Genomic DNA, 16,729 nt, shown 5'->3' with positions numbered 1-16,729 from the left:
CGAGATCGATAATATATTTGCGATCCGTTCCCTGATAAATCCACACACTGTTCGAAAGTGGCTGGGAACTTTTGACGGTGTATCGGAACTTGCACGAAAATTTAACGATCCCCCAGCACCGCAAGTAACAAACTTCCATAATTATTTGCACCACGAACGACAAAGCTCGTACAAGTTCGTAGATGCATTAGCGATGCCCATCGACCCTTAAATGAACCGCTTCGACCATCCAACGGGTCTATTATTATTTTAAAATGTTGATTAATCGGGCATTATAATTTTTATCGCCCCGCGTCGCGTGAGAGTCTAGACATCGTCGAGACACGAACTATCGAAATTATAATATAAAAAACCATACTTTACTGCGTTCTCATTCTGCGTTGATCGCTCTGGCGATAGCGGTAATGACGATGACGACGACGACGGTGGTGGTGAAAATAGAATTTTTTTTTGCCTGCTACCTTTGGGGTTCGCGGTGGCTGAAAAACCCATTTCGACGACCAATCCGCGGCCTGTTGATCGACTGTTCTCTTTCGAATTCGACGTGATCGAATTATTTATCAGGGTGCTTTTATATCGAGGCTTTCATGAATTTCCAAACATTCGTAGAATAATTATTAGGGGGATGTTAATTCCGGCGCTATCGCTCGATCGTGTCTTCGAAGATTTCTCCTGGCTCCGCGAAATCGTTATCTTCGAACGGCATTCCCCGTCAGATTTTCACGGTTGAACCCTTCGTCCGTAAAGTGCAACCCTTTCAGATAGTTAACGACGCTGGGGTGCGGAATAAACCAGTCGAATAAGTTGCCGGTGCCGCGCGAACAGCCTGAATTCCTAGGAATTTTCCATGAAGTCGGCTAGCCGTAGAGAGAGAGTGGAGAGCATTGTTTGGTCGTTCTTGGAAGATGCCACCAGCGACCGAGAGTGAGAAAGAGAGGGGGAGAGGGAGCGAGGCCGCGTACGCACACGAGTGGAAATTCTCAAGTTTTCATGCAGACAGCCTCCAGTGTGTACAGCCGTGGAGCCGCGGCGCTGCGCCAATCACGTTGAGTGCACATTCTTCAACCTATCCTCCTGTTCCTTGTTCCCGTTATTTCTCTTCCTCTTTCAGACGTCGCCGAGACACTCGGAAGAGATGCGCCCCCGTGCACACCATCGGCTTCATTTGTGTACACGCCGCGTGTACATATATTCGCATCGTGCTCTCCGCTCGCTCCTGTTCAGAATCGACGTAGACGTCTCCTTCTCTCCTCTCTTCATTTTTCTCTCCTCGTCTCTCTCTCTCTCTCTCTCTCTCTCTCCCTTTCCCTCGCGCTGCTCCTTTCCTCGTCGTCCATATTTTTCCAGCATCGCAACTTGCTTCGACGTTCCTCCTCGAGATCCATCCTGACACATGAGTGCTTTGTCTTCCATCCCCCTCGGGACATTAAGTAGCAATCGTCGCGATGATCGCATTCTCTCGATCGTCGTTAGAATCGTCAGCTCGTCTCGCCCATTTGCGAGGATAAAATCGCACGCCTAGACGACCGATATAATAACGCGAACGCTTCTACTTGCGCGTATAGCTATACATATTTAAACACGGCCCGCAAAATTTCATCCCCGCCGGACCTGGTCGGATCGCAGTCATCGCTGGCGTTCCAGCGTACGCTCGGCAATCTGTATCAAATATTTTCACGCTGAATGTCCCGGAAGTTTCGTCTTATTTGCCGCGCGGTAACTTACAGGTTCTTAATTAATTCGCGGTCTCGTCCCCGGGACTTCGCCGTATCCGGGTGACGCCGGCGGCGTCTTCCTCTCTTTGCAGTTGCTTTCGACGCCTGTTTCCTTCCACTCACCCCGCGGACCGTGAATTTTCGCCCAAGAACTCGCCCTTTCAAAGGATTACCAGTCGCTGTGCAATCTTCCACCCCTTCGTTCTTTCCCGCCTCCGCCTTCGCCTTCTTTTAATTTCATCGCTCTCGCTCAAATAAGGGGCGGGTGTCGCGCGACGGCTACGCGTAATTCAGAAAAGTGTCCACGTAGAAACGCTTGGAACCGATTTCACGGCAGATCGAGTAACCCTAAGAAGATAGCCGAACTCACCCCTGCGCGGATCCTATTCGGGGATGATCGTGCTTCGCAGGTCGAACGAGTCGTCGTGTTGCTCGACGCACGCTCCGCGACGTATCTGTAACATTGACACCGGGTGTACAGCTTCTCACGAAATCTGGAGTCACCGTTGCCTAAGCGGCGGTAAAATTTCGTCGACACATCGACGCGAACAAGGCGAGGCTCGTCGTTGGAACAACAATGGCACGGCAACGGGACAAGTTTACCTTTCAGCCGCTCTGTATAATCGCGGCCGGTTCATTCCCCCCTACTGCTTCGAACTGCAAAATCCATCAGGGTGAAATTCATCGCGACGATCGTCGACCAGAGCACGTGCCCCCACGCGTTTTCCAGGATTCAGCGACACCTTCGGCACGGTTCGACGATAAGCTATCGTCATATCGACAAATAGTAAACATCGATCCCTCGATTGTACGCCGGTGGTCCGCAAGCGTGCGAAACCGTCCCCCGCGATAGCCTCCGGCTAGGCTTGTTCGTTTCCCCGATCGCGGCTACGGCCCGGCACGGACGGTATTGGCCAAGCGGATTTTATGCCCGCCATCCGAATCCAATTACGCTGAATAATTTATCGGCGAATCACAGACGTTAATGACGTCGGCCCGAATTAAGCGAGCTTTCGAAAAGTGCGACGAGGATCCGGAGCTGTCGCCAATTAGTATTCATGTCGCGGATAAAGTTCCCATTTTTACGTCGATCCGCGGCCAGCTCGATTATCCGCGCTGCCACGCGCATTTTCGATGCCCGCTGCCCAATAACCGGCGATCCGTGCTCGCGCGTTCTTTATTGCTTTCTGATCGCCATCCCAGCCCTGCTTTTCACCAACGTTACGCTTTCCCTCATCCATTTTCTACGGCGTATTACCGCTTCGAAGTGTACACGTCGCTCCAGATGCCCTACGAGCATCCACAGTTCCGAGAGAAATAAAGTAGACCCTTAGTTTTTCGTAGTTGTTGCGAAATCACGAGTTTCTTAACGCGAAATCACCCGTCATTTTCGAAGCCCATCCGGACAGGGGTAGAAGGGGCGCAAGAAGTTTGCCAGGGCGCGGAAGCGATCGTTCAATGTCGTCGACAGGGTGCGAGGGGGCCCTGGCGCAAAAACCACGCGGCGGATGCACCGCGCCCGTTAAACCGGAAACGTTTCAGCGGAATTCGGCGAAACCTGGCCTCCTTCCCGGGCCAACCGAGCTAAGTGGCCCCGAAATTGTACCGAACACCTCCCGCTGAAGTATTGGCCGCTATTTATCAGTTAACTTCTCGGTTCCGTCCGACGCCATCCCCGAAAATATCGCTTAGTCAGGGCTATGTCGAGGGACGCGGGTTAGTCGGTAGTTCCAGGCAGATATATCTTTGCGCTTCTTTCGTTTGACGTCGCACCGGAGGATGCCTGGTTCGGAAAGTTTTAATGATTCCTGGCGAGCAATCTGCTCGGCTCTGCGACAGGACGATGCTCCAGGGAGCTGATGGACTTTCGCTGAACAAACGGTTTGATTTTCCTTCGAGCTGCCTCCGCCACTCGACCGTCCTCCGACCGATTGTCTTTGGATTTTTAATCCTACGATTGTTGAGGAAAAGGAAAAAAAAAAAAAGAAAGAGAGTTTCTCTCATCGTGGATTATATTGCGTTTCCATCGAAAAATGTTCCAATTCCGTGACAGGATTAAATCGAATTGATTAATGTCCCACCGTCCGGTTATTTCCCCGTATCTCGTCTGGTTGTAATAAATATTTTTTTTAATCTCGCTCGGGATAGAATCGAAGTCTCTGCCCGGGAAATGCAACAGCTTTTTATATGTACAGAAATGTACCCCGGGGAATTGAAACGTTCCCGCGGATACGCGGTAACTAGCGGAACGCGCTCAGTGATTTTTGCGGATCCCGGCACGCGCAAACGTTTTTCTCATTAATGAAATTCAATTTCTCCCCTGTCGCCCGGTTCATTATTTCTCCTGGCCGAGTGCCGCGCGTTCGCGCGCTTTGATTGAACCCGCGCGACCGATAAGAGCGGCCGATATTTTTAACGCGTTTAAACATCGCTCGTACGCGGGTGTTCGCGCGTAAACACGTTCGCGTCGTACGATTCCGCTCGCTCCTCTACCAGGTTTATTAGCCGATCGGGAAGGTAACGAAATATCGATACTCCGTCGTGTTTCAGCGGCGACGCGGCTCATCGGTAACGAGCAAAAGAAATTCCTGGCAACGTTCGCCGTTCCATCCGATCGTAACGCAAAGCAATATCGACGCGTACAACATGCCAATTAACCGGCTAATTGAAAGCGTCACGTGATGCATTTCGTATGGCTTATCGCGGGGAAGAAAATAGACGGACGGGTGGAAACGGTAGCCGGAAACGATCGTACGGAATATAGCTCCGCGCGGCCGTTTTTCAATTCGCTTTGTTCGCATGAGAGCACGCACGAGCGGCCCGTTAACGAACTTTCCTATCGCGTTAAAACATTATCAGTCTCGCTCTCGTAATGTCGTAAAGCAACTTCGGGGCACGGCGCGTGCATATTGTCGCTCCGACGCTTTTATGGTTAATAGCCTCTCATTTAATTATCATAAACGCTGGGAGGCCAGCGAATTGCCAGACGCGGGGAACTTTTGTTTCGAACGTCGTGTAACGAAGTTACGGCTGTTCACTGAATGGTCTTCCTTTCTCTCACCCCCCCCCCCCCCCCTCTCTCTCTCTCACGGTCTCTTTGAACATCGCCGTTTGTTTCGACGGGATACGAACGAGCAACTACCGACAATTTCATCCGACGATTCCGCTTTCCGTCATTTCGTTACTTTAATCTCGGCTTGGCGGGGGCGTTCGTTACAATTCGCGAAACGCGGTTTGTTAACGGACTCGCGAAATCATTGTTCTCCCATTTTTGGTTAGATAACGTGAAACGTTTCGCGTCGCGCTCTCTTCAGGATCAAGGGAAACACGGAAATACCACGGTACAAAATGTGCGAGTCGATCGAACGCGCGAACGAATCGGTTCTCCCGCGACCGCAGAAAAAAAAAACGCCCCCAATCAATGCCGGGGATTTCCCCAGCGCGTGGTAAAAACGGCATTGTTGCAAGGGGACGGGGGAGCGGTAGGAAATTTGCGAACGTGCCCGATCTAGACGCGGAGCGGGACGCGTGCAACTGGACGCAGACGTGGTGGCTAACTGCATTAGCTCCGTTCCCGGCGGCCAGAGGGTCCTTTGAGGGTGGCGTGACAGCCGAATACCAATCAGTTATGTCAATTGGCCCCAACAAAGTAATGAATGGTAATTGCGAGTCACCGTCCGCTCGCACGTCCGTCCGTTCCCATCTCGCGGCCACCCGTTTCGCACCCTTCCACGCGCGATTCCATCAGCCAGCCTGTTTCCACCCCTTTTCATCGGGGGCCCTCTCATCGATTTTAAATCGTCTAATCGGATTCCGCTGGGAACCAGCCGGGGCAAAGGGCACGGTAATCGTTGGCACGGGCGCGGCCGTACGATCGAGGCCACCTTCGAGCCGGCCATCGTGAAAAGTTTCTCCGCTAACTGTTCGCGCCGTTCTACCCCCTTTCTGCTCGACGCGACGCGACGTTTTATTCCGCCGGGAACTCGTTTAAATATCGGTTAAGGCAGTGACACAGCCGCCAGCCACGTTCCACTCGTTACGTCGAGGAACAGAGGGCCACGTTTGGTAACTTTATGACAACGTAGGAAATTAGGACTGGCTGCGGGAAGGGGGTGACGCGAGGCACGTCTGATCTCTTTCAAGGGTATATATCACTTGGCTGGGAAGAGCCGAGAGCTTTAGGTTGATCGATACGTTCAGCTTTCGAAGAGCGACCGCCCGTTCGAAATCGCGGAGCAACCGTATACTTCGTTCCATTTATTTCGCTACGCAACGCTGTCCCGCGTAATCCTCCACCGGATTCGTAATTGCCGACGCTTCTCTGAATTACGCGCGCAACGATAATTTACGCGGCCGGGGTAATCTCTGGCCGCGTCGAGTTAAAATCTTACCGCGGAAAAGAGTAATCGAGGACGCGCTCGTTATTCCCGCATTACACCCCGTGGTTGGTAAAAGCAACCGTACACGCGCGCCGCGCGTTGGATACAAGGGAGAGCAAGGTCGCTGCTCCTCTGCCTACCTGTTATCTGCTAATTACGCGAGGTAATTACGCGTCTTGCATGTCCAGCGGTCGCGTGGCGTGGAAGAAAAACACGATCTCGTCTGGGTGATTACGCGTGTCGCACCTGTACGCAACTACCCCGGTGTTTTACCGCTGGCAGCGAAGCGCGAGTAACGCGTGCGAGAGCATTTTTTTGATCCCCAACCTCGCACCGAACGCGCTCTCTCTATCTTCCCCCTGGCCAAGGGTGCGGCGAAGCGTTTGATACTTTGTTCGCACTTTTTTCTTACGTTCCTTTCGTTTTTCGTTGGAACTCGGCCACGTAATTACGCGGGCAGAACTTCTTAGTTTAATCGGGGTAATTAACGCCCGCGGGGTAACCGTCTAATAATTGTTTAACAGCCACTCGCGCGGCTTCTACGCACCGCCGGGCCACCCCGTTAATTGTAAACAACGGTTCCATCGCGGTTTTTCTCCCGGGAGTGTGTGTGTTTTTTTTGTTTTTTTTTCTCTCTCATCGCTCCGTACGTCCCAAGCATCGGTGATTGCTCGTGGGTATTGATTTTGTACACGCGGAAAACTGGTCAGAATTCCCGATGAATTTCCTTTTTTCCATCGGGATGATTGGATCCAATACGCGGCTTTCCTAAAAACTCGAAACGAATTCACTGCTCGCTCGCAAAAAGCTACTTACCGCGCCAGCAAAACTTCGCCAATAAAGCTTAACGTCGAATCAATCGAAGGCTCGATCGTGGTTCGGTAGAATCGATCCGGAGCCACTTAGCAGTCGACACTGTTTCAATTAATCCCCCTTTTTTTCTACTCTTCCGAGATGATCGAGACTGCGTGGAGAAAGAAACGTTCGTTTCGTCCCCATCGCCAGGAGGGGGTTGAAGATTTCGGTGGAGTTTCCGGTGTTCCTCGTAGTTTGCGCGTCTTACGGGCCATCCCCTATCCTAGAGGACGACGTCTCACCTCGTTTACCGACGTCTCGAAAGGCATCGAGACGATAACGCGGCACCTGAGCCACCGAGATTCTCGTGATTGCTTGCCAGCCACTCGATTTACCGATCAACGCTCGTCCTCCGTTTGTTTCTTACGTCCTCCCGATCGAGGCTCGTTTCTTCGTCGACCGCTCTCCTCTCGCACATCTCCCGTTTCGCGACGAATGGAAAAGAGGCGCGCGATTTACCTCTCGCTGAACGATTTAATGCAATTGTACTATTTTCATAGTCGAGCTGGATCCGTTTCAGGAATTACGTGGCGAAGTTACGTTGAGAGCCACTCGAGCATTCAGACTTTTATCTAATCAAGGGTCTTAGAATTCGCAAATCTTACCGTTCCGTTAATTAATACTCCATTCACATTGCGTAACGAGGCTCGAGTGCCGAGCGAGCAAGGAAACAATCGATTTTTACTTTCAATCGTGCTGATAATAGCACGGAGGGAATTTTCGTTCCTTTGAAGTATATTCCGGGACTCGCTGCTCGAGTGTCGGGTTGACCCAGATCAGAGGAAAAATGCAACGTTTCTCTTTTTAATGTTCTCGCGTGCCACGATTAACCCTCGTCGTACGTTTCGTGTTCGAATCTCGCCAAAGCGTTAGATCGAATCGCGCGTTTCTAGAAATAATTCAGCTTTAAATCCCGACATTCTTTTTTTTAACGCGCCGCTCTACGAGCATCCGTCTCGCGGAAAATGTCACGACGACCGGCGAGAGTACACAAATCGAAATATCGAATGGATTCGATCCCACCCTGTATACGAATTAGCGCGAGCATTGGGACGCGAAATTCCACCCGGCCGTGATTCGTTCGAACGAAACTCATGAATTTCCACGGGCTGTCGCGAGATAATTACCCGAACCGTTTCGTTTCGACACTTTCCCCTGGCGCGGGAAGGAATCGGAATCAACGAAATGCGGTCCGCAGGCTTTTTCACCGATCGGACGGTAACGCTGATAACGGCAGCGTCGATCGAGAGAGCAAAAAAAAAAAAAAAAATCGTAAAACCCGTATCGCTCGCTGGGATCGAGTCGCGTTATCGATAACACGATGCTTACGCAACGACAACGCGACGTCTATCGGCCGTGCGTTGTTTGTCGTTCGACCGAATAAACAACGCCGCGATAAGATCGCCGCGATAGCGATTCTGGCGTACTACACGCGATATCGCGCGGAAATCTTGTCAGCCCGCTCGCGATCGCGATCGGTGTCCGTTTAATTGCCAGAACACCGGAATCAATTTATCGAATCGCGAATCTGTCGACATCTAAACTCGGAGTTAGATCGATTCTCCCAGATCGAAGGAGTCGACGAAATTTTCGATGACCAAGCTTTTTTTTCCAGCGCAACGCGATTATCAACCGATTTAATCGGACCGTTTACGCGCGATTGTTTCTAACGTACAGACCGCCAGGTTGGTCGAGTCGGTGAAATTGGCCGGACGTTCAGAATTCGGGAAAAATGTAACGCTGCCAACGCGGACGGACCTGGTTTTCGGTGATATCCGTAATATTGCGGTGAATTACCGGGATGGGAAACGCGAAATTGCGGTGCGTTAATCCATTTACAATCGGAGCGAATTTCGCGGCCATTTTTGTTTGATGAAAGCAACAACGAGTAAATCAACGGCCGGGGATCGTATCAACCGGATCGATCTGCGTTTCGATCACGATTACAATAAATATCGTCCAGTTATAATTGTACATTGGAAAATTACGCAATGTTATCGCTGCGGGAGCACTTTCCACTTGCGGGAAATCCCGTCGATATCACGCCGCGGACGACAGAATTATGTTTGTGTATTATCTCCGGCCGATATTTATAAAATTACGCGCTGGTATCGATTTTCCGCCTCGCCTCGAGAAAAATACGGGATCGTATTTGTATTCGAATGCGCGGCTGAATCGCGATCGTTGATACACCGTAATAGTCGGAGCAATGTCGGCTGTCTCGTTTCCCGGGATGAAAATAGGGAATCACGGCCAGGGACGGGTCTCAGCCAGCTCCGGAGGAGGAACACATTGTCGCGATCAATTTACCGTTTTCACTTCGGTCCCTTGGAACGTCGTAGAAAAAAATTCATGGAACGGCCCCGTGGAATCCGTCGCGCGATCGTTCCGAGCCAGTCCAATCTCGTCAGTACGAATTCGAAACGTTGAAACGCGCAAAAAAAGGGGCCGTAAAGTTCGCGCGGGCTAGCCCCGGGGAAGAGTATCGTTTCTTTAAATCTTGAGCGCGCTCCAGACCCGACAGCGGTGGATTTTCGTCGACGGAGATTTCACCCGTTCGGAATCGTCGTTCCTTTTTACGCGCGCGGCTCGTACCCCGGCTTGATCCCCGTAACGGCCGACCAGGATCGCTAAACCTTATCGAGCACCGTTCGCTTTATAAACATAGACTCCGTCGAGTGTACCTTCGCGTGAAATACCGTACGACCGAGGGCAGAACGAGGAATGACGTGTAATTTGTACGGGTTCCGTGTAAGCGAGGATCGCGTTGCCGCGCCGGTTTGCTAATTTCGGTTCGAGACCGTGACGAGGAAAAGGCACGGTGGTGCTGTTGCTGCTCTCGAAGCCAATATCCAAGTTTCGTAGGCCTCGTATTTCTCGGGTCCCGGCTGTGCGCTAGGAAAAATGGGTGGTCCGTAATGAAAAAGGAACGCGAACGTACACCTATGACAGAGGGCGGTTTGTACAGTTTGGGAGACGCGTAGGCGTGTGAGAGTGGCACGCATACTTGGCACCTGGTACCCCGGGTGAAACCGTCGCGAGAGCGAGCGGGTCGACGGTAAGTGCAGCCGTTCGACGGCAATCCCCCTATCGAGTAGCTGGGTTCGTGTAAAGTGCTCGCAAATCAGACCCGATAAAATGGTAATCGCGGCCTTGGAAGGAGCGGCGCGTTAGACGGGGGCTGGCGAGAGAAAAGAAAACGGGGGTGCGAGGTCCTCGCCCGTCGACAATTCCTTCCGACACGCTGCCAATCAATGCTGCGGCGGAAAGTTCCTGCTTTTAAGAACACGCCACACTCTTGCACGAGCTGCATGGGAAACGCACGAACGCTTTCACACGGGTTCCTCTCCCCCTTACTTTTTTCCATCGCGAGGAAAAGAAAAAGAGCGGTTATGATGGCCATGATGGATGCGTGTTCGAGGATTGTTTGTACATTGGAATTACAGCGGGCATGCCACCGTGTCGGCGCTGGTGAAAACGGGAACGGTAACGGGGATGGGAAACGCTGACGTTTTTCGAGCGGAGGAAACGCGATGGAACCGAAGAAGTCGCTGGAAATATAGAGGTCCGGTTAAATAGCCCCTCGCTGCGAATCGAGCCGGTATGGAGTGGCCAACAATGGATACTCTTTCTCGTTTCGGGCGTGTTCCCTCAGCGGGCGGAGTGAAATATCGTGCGGGAGTAATGAAAAGCGACCAAGGATTGCGGGGAAATTCTCGAGGGGACGCGTACGTGCGATGAACTCGGGCTCGTGCAACGAGGGAAGCTCTCCTCGCCACTCGGACCGAGGGAAAATTTCCATTTTTTTCATCGCTTCCACGAACGCTTTCCCGTGCCTGGTTTCTAACGGTCGACGAAATCGCGACTAATTTCTCGCGTTAGCAGCAGAGTTCCAGAAATTCCAGCGTTAATCTCGCGGCGTACGGATCGAGCGGAAAGTTCGGGACGCAACTATTTCACCGAGTGCAACGTGAAACTCGAGCAGCCGGTACGTACACGTAAGGAGCGATGTACGTTGGCGGCATCGTAGCGGCAAGTTGGACAAGTTCTATCGGCGGTCGGGTTAACGCGTGCATCTATATGCGGTGTGCATGCACGACGCGTTGCATCGCGGTTACTGCCGTTGGTGGTGGTGTTGCACGCGCGTGTCGAGCGGGCATGGCAGATCGGGCCCGGGCTATGACAATCACCGTCAAATTGCGCGCGACGCGAAACAGGCGTGGCACCCCGTTCGGTTAACTATAACTAATTCCTTGATAATTGTCGGGGCTTTGATCTGCACGCCTACACTCAACTTCCGGCCTGACGAGATCGCCATTTACGTACCGCGCCATACGCCCGCCAAATTTACGACCCTTTTTCGTTCAGTTCGTTCCCTTTGCCGTGCTAATCGCTCGATTAGTTTTAAACGATGACACAAATTTATGGGGGCCAGCGGCGTATAAACGTCGCGCATAGAAAATTGCAGCTCCGACTAGTTTCACCGTCGAAATAGAAGTGTCTGCGATAAAAATACAGGCAGATTTTCGTTGCTCGTCCGTGGTATTTTAGGTATTAATCGATAGAGCGTCGCGTTGAGGAACGTTGCAATTTGCCCGGTGTGCTCGCGGATTGAAACAACAGATGGACCGTTGTGTTTAAACCGGTGCGAAAAAGATCGAATTGTTTTTATATTTGTTTCCCGCCGGCGGGTTACGAGGAAATTGAATGAAAATATCAATTCCGCCGAGAACGGCTCGCCTCGATCATTAGGTCGGCCAGCGAACTGCTCGCCGACATTCTTATCGCGCCCCTTAATTCGATGGAGTTCAATTTTTTCCCCGATGAACCTCCGACCTGAATTTTCGACGATAAATTCGTTTTCACGGCGTGACTGTAACAAGTTCGAAGGTTTCATTTGTTCGAAGGTTTCTTCGTTCTTCGAGGGTAGAAGGGGAGAGAATCAGAGAGAGAGAGAGAGAGTGAGAGAGGGAAAAGAAGTTGAGGGTTGATTTGTTAGGAGTCGCTGAAGTAACCACCGCACAGACTCATGTAGCACATTTTTCATTTCACGGAACGCTTTCTTCGATTCCCCTTGAAATTTCATCTCGATAACTCGATCAATTAATGAAGTTGAGATCGATCGAATCCCCGAGATAAGCTCGTCACGATCAATGAACCAGTCGGTGAACCGGTTGCGCAATCGTGCAGTAATCATTTAAGAAATATCGCGCTGCGTCACGTAATTGTTCGACGCGAATTAATTCGATATCGAGCATGCACGATAACAAGATGGGTTATTTATTCCGGAAGCGCGGAATTCATCGCTCGGACGGTTCGTTTCCATTCCGTCGTGGAAAATTCTCATCAACGAGGGGAGCGGTTCTTAATCGTGATCCACGGGCGACGCGACGTGGTTCTGGACCCGACGTAACCCGATCAGAGGCAATCGGAAGCGGCGTTTATCAAGGTGAATTGCTTTCGATTGGAACGGAACGAGCAGGCAGAGAAACAGGGCTCCTTCTTATCTAAGCGAGAATTTCCGAATGAGTTGAGACGAATGGCTCGGTGGCTTCTGTCAGAATTGCGCGGGGAAAGGGGCTGGGCACCGCGGGTCAGGGTGAACGAACGTACACCCACCGCGAACAGTCTCGCCGGATGAGACCCTCGTGGACCTCGACGGGAAGTGTTCATCGACGGAACGAGGCTAACGCGTTCGTCGCACGTGCGCTGGTTGTATAGTTTATGGGCTGTGCATAAGTTGCACGTACGTGCTCCTACGCAAATTTCGTGCCGAAGGTGATGACGAAGCAACCCCTCGCGGGTGCTGCCAATGAAAATTTTACAAACCGACCCCGCCTGGACCGTCTTTCATTCGTAATCGAGGCTCCCTCGCCTACGAAACTTTCCCTATAAATCAGACACAAGTGGATTCTAGCGCGGGTTTTTATTTCGTCAAATTACACTTGTTTCTATCAATTTTACAGAGACGACGCTTTTCGAAACAATACCTGCCAAGCGAAATAACGATTCCCATTATTTGAACCGCGTTCCGGTGCAACGTTTATTGGTTTTCACTTCGTCCACGGTAGAATATATATCTCTATGCTTTCTACCTTCTCCTTAGCACGTTCGTTCTCAGCGTTTTCTCCATGATTTATGCATAATTTTCTACGATTCGATATCTTTATTACGAGAGTTTCGGCAATCTGGTTGATTGATCGCGGCCGAAAGCACACACCTGCCGGCTTATACGAGTGGCCGCTTTAAATAATCGCAAAATTATTCGCGATATATATATACATGTATATACGTATAAATTATCGATCACCGGATCGCTGCCAGTTACTGGCGTCTCGCTGCGATTCGGGTCACCACTCGGATACAACGTTTCTACCCGGGGTCAGTTTGTACGGTGAGCGTCAGCGTATTCCAGCGGATACACGGTTCCAAGTCGATGAAATGTCTGTAATTTCCGGCCACTATCGATCCTTATGTTTCTGCCGAAGGTATGTTTACAAGAACGCCGGAAACCTGGATAGAGAATCTTGCCGGGTAACCGCGAAATCGAACCGTTACATTTTCTCGAATCGTTTGTCTCGAAACGGAAAATCGAACCCCGTTTCGTCGTCCACTCGCGTCGCTCTCGAGAACCAACCGCGTTCCCCGTGGATTTGTCAATATCTCTTTCGAACGTTCGAGAGCCGATCGCGAGAAATAACGGGCCTCGAGTCGGTGAAAGGCATAGAAAGTTGTCTAATCCGAACGGGGGTTTATCGAGGGACGGGAATCGAGGTCGAACGCATGAAAGTGACAGCGGATTATCGAGCGTTAAAACGTGGGAACGCGATCAACGGCGCAATACCGGTATAATCTCGATCGATACCGCGGGAACGAGCAATAATTCACGATCGGAGATCGCCCAGTCAGCCCTAACACAATAACCACGCGTCGCGACTCGCGGATCGAATAATACTCACCCCCTCGGCGTATTCCGCCCCTCGCACCCGGTCCGTCCAGCTACCTCTATTAAATTCCCGATTAAAACGCGCGAATACAGCGTTTAATATTTTCCCAGCGCGCGGAATATTCATAATTCTCGCCGGTTCGACTGGTCTAGGAATTATTTGCCGAGCAAATTCTACCGACCATCGGCGTTTCGCGATATTATCTCGCGGCCAAATTGGCCGCCACGGGAGAGTGGTGTTTAAGGGATATCGAGAGAACTGGATGGCTCTTGTTCCTCTCGCGGGAGACGCGGTTCGCCCTCGTCGAGCGAATTACGTGCCGCGTAAACAGCCCGTGGAATTGTCGGATGCAACTCGCCTACCCATCCTGGACATCAATTACGCAAACTCCACCGATCTCTGGATATTGCTCCTTGGAATTCAGCTACGCTCGTCAAACGCCCGACAGGTTAACGCGAAGGATTCAACGATCGGCTATGCTCGCAGAGGGGGAACGCGTTTTTTACAATTATCGCTATTTAATTAATCCAGCCGCCCCCCCTCGATGCTACCCTTAAACGGCGCCGTGTTCTCTCGAATTCGCCGGCGATTTCTCGAGGACGGCGGCACGTTCGTCCGGTTAAATTGAAATTTGTTTGCTACGAAACGAATGAGTCGGTTTGGCCTGAAATTAATCGGGTCGGACCCATCCCCGATGCCGGGCATTCAATTACACAAATTCAATTACGCGGCTGATATTTCAAATAATCGGTTGAACGGAAGACAATATCAATCGCGCGCCTTGCTTTAGCATTCCTGAATCGCTGTCCCATATCGAGTATAAACTCGATCGGTACGGCCGCACGTGAAACGACCCCGCGCTTTAATCGTCCTCGTAATCTATCCCTTCCCGTCGCGAGCCCTGTTTTCTCGCTTAATCGCGTTAAAAGCGCACGATGTATTGACACACCGGAAACGGTACCCACTTATTCTGTCCTTTGCACAGCGTCGAGCGCGCTGTACAGAGAAGGAGACGTAATGCTACGTAAATAGCTCGATCGCAGGAACTTTGACGAGGGCCTCGAGGGCTCTATTCGTGACCGATTCGCGCACGGAAAGGATTTCTTTATCAGCCCGGAATTACGATACTCTCGACTAAGGGGAGAACGTTCCGCGCGACGATCCGATTTTTGCATAAACGCGACACGATAGAGCGTAATTTACGCGATACGACGTCCGCGGTCAAGACAGTAGAAAAAAACCTTACCCCTCCACGGGGCACGAGGGATATGAATAATGCAACGACCGAATCGTAATTCATGAAATTCAGATGTGTTTATGTAAAGAACATATTACGTATTAAATTTCGCTTATTCGGTTATTAATATTCCAGGGCACGCGGAATTCGCCCCCTCCTTTCCTCCCTTTCTCTCGCTCTATCCAACCCCCGCCTCTAACGGATAAAATAGACCGCATGATTTGAATAATTTTAGAATACCATCGACCGGGCACGGTCGCTGTCATATTTTCCGATCGAATCGACGTTCCACGGACGTTCGTCGCGCTGGTAGTCGCGTTAATAATCGCTCTTCGCCCTATTCGTCCCTCTAATTGACATCAAGACAGTGACACGTTTCGCTCGACGAGCTTCCGATACTTATCATTCAATCACGCTCTAGATTCGATTTGTCTCCGCGCAGGTAAGGTCGTCGTGGGGGAGGGGAATTCGTGACGATAACCGCGGATTTATTACCTGGAAATAAATCGAGGAATAAACGAGGACGGTGGACGAGGAGCCCGTCCGTGGCGAGCCGGTATCGGAGGACCTCGGATGGCCATTAAATCGCCAGCAGGTGGCGGAAGGGGCGGTCGATGATCGTTAACGAGACGCAAACGTGTCGAGCAAACAGCGGGAGAACATAGCGGAGGCGGCACGACGCGAGAAACAATGACCGTCTGTCGGTTGCTGCTTACTTTTCAGCCAATTCGAGCGCGACGGTGTTCCCCTCGAGGGGCGACGGCTCGTCGCGTGAATCAAATATCCAGGGAGACAGGGCGAGCTCGCGCGAGGGGTGGCTCGGTTCGTCGAGGAGACACGCGTACAGTGGAACACACCTTGTCGAAGGTTCCGTGCGAAACGTCTACACCTCGAGCCCGGGAACGCGATAATGTCGCGTGTAATTAATTCGACGAAGGGGGTGCTGCGATACGTTGTACCGATCCGCGAGGACGCAGGCGGGGGTTGGATCGATTCCGTTGGGTCGGTCGCCGCGCGGGTTTGCGGAGTATGGATTTTGAAGTTCGCGGTGTTTGCCGCGCGAGCGTCGATGCACTAATAATGGGTGCTTATTAAGGCTGATCGAGGTGTGGCTGATCGGAAGGAGTCGGCTGCCTTCGCCCCTTTGTGTAACCCTGCATTAGTAGCACGACGCACTCCGCCCTACGTGCTCCCTCGGGCTGCCGCCTCGGTTCTCCAGCGCACTATCCATGCAAATGATTCTATTCCAGACTCGGGAGATCATTGTCCGTTTCCGTTCAATTCTATCGGCTGAGAAAAATAACGTTGCCCGTGTCCACGGGATTATCCTCTAGCGCGACGATACTGAAAATTTCACGGGGTTTCCAATTTGCGGATCGTTTCATAAATTTGCCACGGCTCGAACGGATGCGTTGGCAGACTCGACGAGAACGCGTGGAAAGTATTATTTGTCTTACGTAAGAGAGAGAGAGAGAGAGAGAGGTCCTCGAGACACATCGCCGCGTGCATTCTTGTCTGTTTGCGCAACAATTCTCTTTTCACAGGAGACGGCCGGGCTCCCAGCGAACGATGCGACCGTGATATCGCGGCTCTTTC

The 16,729-nt window shown here is 51.5% G+C and overlaps 2 protein-coding genes across 4 annotated transcripts in view; one reads left to right on the top strand and one right to left on the bottom strand.

Annotated features, from left to right (window-relative positions):
- The window catches only part of Hbg2 (alpha-glucosidase), a 79,718-nt gene that overhangs the window by 1,838 nt on the left and 61,151 nt on the right, over nt 1-16,729 (top strand). The gene's annotated exons all lie outside the window — the stretch shown is intronic.
- The window catches only part of LOC143429940 (uncharacterized), a 79,823-nt gene that overhangs the window by 35,492 nt on the left and 27,602 nt on the right, over nt 1-16,729 (bottom strand). The window lies entirely within an intron of this gene.

The sequence above is a fragment of the Xylocopa sonorina genome, chromosome 12 (assembly GCF_050948175.1).
Source record: "Xylocopa sonorina isolate GNS202 chromosome 12, iyXylSono1_principal, whole genome shotgun sequence".
NCBI classification, from domain to species: Eukaryota; Metazoa; Arthropoda; class Insecta; order Hymenoptera; family Apidae; genus Xylocopa; species Xylocopa sonorina.
This window is presented reverse-complemented; position numbering and strand designations above follow the sequence as displayed.